The 7,722-nt window shown below is 28.6% G+C and overlaps 1 long non-coding RNA gene across 1 annotated transcript; it reads right to left on the reverse strand.

The window, feature by feature from the left end:
- Window positions 1-515: 515 nt before the first annotated feature.
- LOC127731634 (uncharacterized) lies at window positions 516-2,432 on the reverse strand. The gene is made up of 2 exons (XR_007995650.1): window positions 2,371-2,432; window positions 516-1,342 (listed from the first exon to the last, which is right to left on the reverse strand). It is a non-coding gene; the product is annotated as an uncharacterized LOC127731634 (long non-coding RNA).
- Window positions 2,433-7,722: the final 5,290 nt, after the last annotated feature.

The following is a 7,722-nucleotide window of genomic DNA, read 5'->3' on the forward strand; positions in this document are numbered from 1 at the left end:
GAAGCGAAACTCCTAGAATATGGTGGAAGTTTAAATTACGCATCGTATATTATGATCATTTCAGAATTAATATGTCAGTCAAATAGAAAGTTCTAATCATTCCATCAGTATCTATGATTGTTCAAGTGATTTCTAAACTGCACAATTATAACATTATATTGTAAACAACTATAAATATGATGTAAGCATATTATAAGTATTATAAGGCCACACAAAACAAATTAGGCCAAGATAAATAAACATGATAATAACAATATCATAACAACATGTATACTGAAACATAACTAATCATTCCTTTCAATCAAGCCAAGTAAACTTTTACGAACATTCTCCTTGTACAATCAGAGTTATTTTGAACTATTGGCAAACAGAAAGTCGCCACAACTCAACATTATCAAGTTGCACACCAAATATGAAATAATTCCCTTTCAACGAAGCCGTGAAAACTTTGACGAAATGTTTCTATCAAAGACATGACGATGTGGGCGAAACAGGTAAAACACATTCTAGTCAAACCAGTTGCAAATTTATTTCATGATTTCGAAAGACTACACATTTAAAAAATTATCATAACTTTTTATAAAACAAAAGAAATAACATTCATATACATATTACAAAATTATGTAAAGTAGTCTCGCGCGTTAAATATAATACAATTTCAATCTACATGTTTACCAGTTTAATGGCAGAAACAACGTATAAATCAAATGTATGTATGATAATCGAATTCACATTAAGAAATACATTGTAGGGTTATAGACATAGTGTGAACAATTTGAATAATAACTTGAAGTACTAGAAAAAGTCTACAGTTTTGATTTGTTTCGAATCAATTGCTTAAAGACTATTCCGACAGTTTATAATGCTTTTCAATACGTTAAGTTCTATAATAACGTTCTTTGTAGTATAAATAGAAAAGTGAAATAAATTCGAATGAGTAACGGACACTAGGATACAAATTGTAGTTATATAATACTTGATTGGTAAGAAGTGTAGCTAATTATTTTGAATTTGATATAATACTCATTCACGAGAGAGCATTAAATAATTATCTGACATAAGAAAATATCAAAGTATGAATGATTCGTGTGATGCAACACGTACGACATAATTATTTTGTGGTTAAAATAGAGTTTAGGGAAACAATTGTAAAGTTTTTATTTTGATGTATCAGATTCATATATGTTTTAAACATAAAACGTGCATGCAAATAAAACAAGGAAATAGTATATTCAGATTGTTTAATATTGTTTTTGCATCGGAAGGAAGTGTTTGCAATCATTTCTGTGTTTCGCCAATGTTTATTACTGGCTGTCACTATTGTCTTATCAGTTTCATCCATCTGAAGAAATAAATACAATGATTGTTTTTGTTTAACGTCTAATTATACATCATACATGTTTACAAGTGATGCTATAAATTTGTGCTATCTGCTCCCTGGATGCAATTTGTTTATCCTTCTTAAAACGCATTGAAAATTAACACTTAGTTCGTCAACGATGTAAGTGGAGGTTTGCTTAAATGTTCGCAGTTTTGTTGTCCACAACATTGACTTCCATATTTTTAGTTTTTAGATAGCAAACTAGTTTATCGCTGTGTTGGTGGCCTTGGGCTGTTTTCTGCTTTTTGGTCGGGTTGTTGTCTCTTTGACAAATTCCCCATTTCCATTCTCAATTTTATAATACACTGAACAACTCCTTAAGGACTGTTATTGGTTCATTTGTTTGAACTTGTATTTAGGCACGATTTGACGCAATAAATAATGTAAACTGATGTTGTTTACGTTCAGTTTAAGGAACAACAGTCATACAAGTCGTGTTAACATTTCAACAAGAACTGCATCTCCCCTTTGTAAAAGTGTTCTATTGATTTTCTATTAACAAACAGTACATAATAGCTCTGTATTTTGATAAATATATATAGTCACTTTATTTGTTGAAATTATCTGTATATGATGAGTATGTATCCGGTCTATAAGAGTACCAATCTTTTCAAATGGAACCAATTTATGTCAGAGACGACCATACCACTTAACTAAATAAATAGTGTCCTTCATAAGAAGCAACTTGCAAGCGTAAGTTACGTTATCTCTCTACAAAAACAAGTTTAAAAAATACTACCGCAGAAAAATGCCATTATGTGCATATCCTTATCGATCAGTTAGTAAATAGATGTATTGTACTTTTTCATGTAAATTTTAAGTATGAAACACATTAATTGAAAATAAACATGTAATACTACGTGTATAGGTATCAGTGATACAATTTTGTATAATCATTATATGTACTTCGTTTCATGACTAATGCATATAATGTGAATCCGCGCCATCGAAGAAATATATAAATCGTAAGCTTTATCTTCAATACTTACTCTCCACAGGTACAGCTACAATGAAAACATATTATATCATCGTCGGACTTTGGTCAAAATTTATTTACCTATCGGACCTAACAGTGTAAGTTCTATAGTTTGAAACGGTTCACATATTGTCTTTTTTAGGATTTTTTTTAGCTTACTTAATATACGGTATTTGTATTTCTCACTATTGGAAAAGCCCGTAATGTGACTTATTGCAACTACCATCAACATAATTTACTCTATATTGCCCGTAATGTGACTTATTGCAACTACCATCAACATAATTTGCTCTATATTGCCCGTAATGTGACTTATTGTAACTACCATCAACATAATTTACTCTATGTTGGGTAGCTGTCTCATTGTCAATTCTACCACATGTTGTAATGTTTATCCTATAGGCTAATAGATTAATGACTGAACATATAATTTATCAAATTAAAATATTCAAGTTTTTTTTATTTTTTATAAGCAAAGTAACAGTGTTATTTATGCATCTTGATAACAATTTTCAAACATTGCAACTATCACCTTTTTCCACTTTTATAAGAAGACTGCCATTTGTCATATGATTCCTATGACAACAAATGCTCAAAGTTTTTAGTTTTATTTTTCGATTTGGTACTTAACAGTTACCGACTAAAGTTTAATAATGCATAAATTTGAAATAGTCATGGTATGATATATATATATATATTAAATCACATAAAGGCCAAAACATGTTGTTTTTTTTTGTAATTCTAGAACTATGTTTTAAAAACAGACGTCAAACATTAATTATTAATCAAAAACAACTTTAGATGGCGACGATTAATCAAATAATCAGGAATTCTGGTTAACAGCATGATATTGGAATTGATACATTGCTTGAACATACAGATATATAACACGAAAGGAATAAGGAAAAAGAAGACACAAAATTGAAAATATTGTTACAATTTAGACATATTGTCACTTTTTTTTAGAAATACGGACATACTAAACATATACGATATTTTGATAACTTGGAATATCGTTACGCAATTAGATCATTCCGCTTATTGCAACCTGCATAATTAAGTACATTATTCAAGTTTCAAAGACTATCGCCATGTTATAAATTGCGATATAATTGTAAACTATACTTATCTGTTTGAAACTATTCACTTACCGACTGCAATACAAAATAAAATCAAGTAAATGATCATACAATACAGCATACCATCTAGCAATGAGTTATAGAAGCAACCTTAGTATAAGTAGTAAAGTGATAATAGAACTGACAGCTTTTTGTTGAATGTTATAGTCAGTAATCATGTCAAAAATTCAAAGTTTGAGTTTGTAATATTTTATAATAACAAACATATAATGTTTTCTGAAGCACTGGTGGAACTTCAGTCTTCTATTGTCTGTTTTGTTTTACTGTCATAACAAATAACAAATAACAAATACAACTCCGTTTGACGGAAAAACATGTTTGTTCTTTTATCAATTAAAACATATAAAACTACAATATGTGAGTGATAATTAGTTAACTGTGCATATCAAAAATTATAAAACTTTCAAACATTGTCCGTTTACAGATACATGTACAACATTATAAACCTGATCTGTTTAATAAGTTTCTATACTGTTTAATGGAATACTCATATACAACGTTTAAATCAATTTGGAAGCATTTTGTCCAAATAAAATTATCAATTTGTTTGTTTCAATATATTATTCGTTGGGTTAAAGACATTAATAACATTTAGATTTGTAAAAATAACAAATATTACATTGAATATACTCACGAAAGTATTTAATACTCGAATAATTTTTTGTTATGATACTAGTTAAAAAACAAGGTGTTGTTAAAGATGTTTATAAACAACAATACGAATGTTATTGTCTATTTGTTCACGTTTGAATTTAGACTACTTAGCATTTCATTTAAAGTCATACTGATCAAAATATCGCATTGCTTCTAATATACGAACGGGTTTTGTTACTTCTATACAATTGCGTCTTTATTGAGTAGAACTTTTTTTATATTTTTTCTAATTTCAATAAAAACACAATATACATCATTCACTATATATTGTCCTTTCATTTTTCATTTTTTGTAAACTAATCACAATTTACTTATCTATATGGTACATAACACTTACGATGCACTGAAAAATATAAATAAGAATACAAGTTTAATATCTAAGGAATAATTTACAACAATCACGATATAGAGAACAAACAAGGTGGTGTAAGATATATTTATAAACAACAATACGAATTGTTGTCCATTTGTTCACGTTTGATTTAGATTACTTAGCATTTCATTTAAAGTCATACTGGTCAAAATATAGCATTGCTTCTAATATACACATGGGGTTTGTTACTTCTATATAATTGCTTCTTTATTGATTAGAACTGTTTTTATATTGTCCAATTTCAATAAAAACACTATACACATCATGCACTTTCTATATTTCTTTAATTCTTCATTTTTTTGTAAAATAGTCGCAATATACTTATATGTTATGGTACATAACACTTACATTGGACTGACAAATTTTGTGTTTGTTATATTTTATAATAACAAACATATGATGTTTTCTGAACCACTGGCTGAACTTCAGGCTGATATGTTTGTAATATTTTATAATAACAAACATATAATGTTTTCTGAAGCACTGGTTGTACGTCAGTCTTATGTGTTTGTAATATTTTATAATAACAAACATATAATGTTTTCTGAAGCACTGGTTGTACTTCAGTCTTATGTGTTTGTAATATTTTATAATAACAAACATATAATGTGTTCTAAAGCACTGGTTGTACTTCAGTCTTCTATAGCCTGTTTTGTCTTACTGTCATAACAAATAACAAATACAACGGAAAAACATGTTTGTTCTTTTATCAATTAAAAAATATAAAACTTCCCTATGCGTGTTATAATTAGTTAACAGTGCATATCAAAGGTTATAAAACTTTCAAACATTGTCCGTTTACAGATACATGTACAACATTATAAACCTGATCTCTTTAATAAGTTTCTATACTGTTTTTGGAATACTCTGTCACTACTATTTGTAAGGCTATTAAGTCGTAATGATTTACCTATACAACGTTTAAATCAATTTGGAAGCATTTTGTCCATCTTTTTGTTTCAATATACTATTCGTTGGGTTAAAGCATTCATAACATTTAGGTTTGTAAAGACAACAAATATTACATTGAATATATTCACGAAACTATTTAATACTTGAAATATGTTTTTGTTTCAATATATTATTCGTGGTTTAATATAACATTTAGATTTGTAAAAAACAAAAACAAAAACAAATATCACATTGAACATATTTACGAAAGCATTTGATAATATGTTTTGTTATAATACTAGAGAAAAAACAAGGTGTTGCTAAAGATATTTATAAACAACAATACGAATTGTATTGTCTATTTGTTCACGTTTGAATTAAGACTACTTAGCATTTCATTTAAAGTCATACTTATCAAAATATCGCATTGCTTCTAAAATACGAATGGGTTTTGTTACTTCTATATAATTGCGTCTTTATTGATTAGAACTGTTTTTAAATTGTCCAATTTCAATAAAAGCACCATACACAACATTCACTATCTATTGTTCTTTTATTCTTCATTGTTTGTAAATTAATTGCAATATACTTATCTTGTATGGTACATAACACTTACATTGGACTGAAAAATATAAAAAAATAAATACAAGTTTAAAATCCGAGGAATAATTTAAGAGCAGGTTCTGCCTACCCTTCCGGAGCACCTGAGATCACGGCGTTGTCAGGTTATTTTTCGATCTATACATTTTTATGATTTCAAAGTTTCGCTTAATACATTTAGAAAATATAAAGAAACTTAGGTTTTAACACCCTCAAGTAATGTTGACGTTAAGTTGATATAATTATTTTCGTGTATGTTCTCTATGGTCATATACTTGAACTATGTTGTTAATTACACGTCCTTTAATTTAATCATTTCTGCTTTGAGCGTTTCCCGTTAAGGTAAATTTAGAAAACAGCACATGAAATCAATCCCGGTTTTTTGTTTTCTTGTATACTGTTGTTTGTCGTTTTGTCTGTTGAGGTTCATGCCATGGCGTTGTCAGTTTATGTTCGACTAATTAGTTTGAATGTCTGTTTGTTATTTCCACCTCTTTTGTAGACGGAGCGCGTGTCTATCACACATCATTTTCATGGTATGTTCATTGGTTTACTTTACTATTCTACTAACACCATTGTATTAATATCGTTATATTATGAATTGCATAGATAATTGTACGCTATACTTATCTGTTTGCTACTTGACACTTACAAGCTAAAAAATTCAAATAAATATTCATAAAATACAGCATACCATTAAGCAAAGAATTATAGAAACGACAATGAAATTAATTGAATAAGTAGTAAAGTGAACGTGTTAAAATGACAGCTTATTCTTTCATATAATAGAATAAGTATTGTCATTAATCATGCCAAATATTGAAATAAGATATTTTTGATGATTTCAAAGTTTCGCTGAATGAATTTAGAAATCATTAAAAAAACTTAGGTTTCAACACATACAATTAAAGTTAACCTTAGGTCGATTTAACCAGTTTTTTGTATATAAAAATAAGGAGATGTGGTATGATTGCCTATGAGACAGCTATCCACCCAAGTTCAAATGAAGTGAATGTAAGCAATTATAGTACAACCTTCAACAATGAAAAAACCCATACCGTATGGTCGTCTATAAAAGAGCCCGACATGAACAATATGAGACAATTCAATTGAGAAAACTAACTGCTAGTTTATAACAAAACAATTTACGAAAAGCAGATATAACAGACATGCACCAACGACATCTACTGAACTACAGGTTCTCTACGGTCACATAATTCAACTGTTTCGGTTATCATAAATCCTTGGCGTTGTCAGTTTATTTTCTACCTTTTAGTTTGACTGTCTCTTTGGTATCTTCCGCCTCATTTGTAGTCGAAAGGCGCTTTTGGCATACATAATTTTATCCTGGTATCTTTATTATATTATTTTATGGTATAATATATTACTACTGGTAGTGCATGTTTAATTCTATGCAAATAATGAGTCAATTCGGAAGCATTTGGCCGAAACAATTTAACGAATTTGTTTTCTAACTACATTATTCATTGAATTTTGGAAACTTATTAAGTTCCGGTTTGTTAAAAAAAATAAAATTACATTAAATGTTTTTATGATCGAGTTTATCACTTAAGCCATGCGTGTTATAGAAGAGAGAAGCAGGTTGATGTCAAACATCTTTAAAAAAACTCATTATGAATTTGCATTGTTCAATTGTTTCCGTTTGAATTTAAATACCTAGATTTTTTTTAAAGTATAATACTGATAC

This window comes from Mytilus californianus, unplaced genomic scaffold, assembly GCF_021869535.1.
Source record: "Mytilus californianus isolate M0D057914Y unplaced genomic scaffold, xbMytCali1.0.p SCAF_20, whole genome shotgun sequence".
Classification (NCBI taxonomy): Eukaryota; Metazoa; Mollusca; class Bivalvia; order Mytilida; family Mytilidae; genus Mytilus; species Mytilus californianus.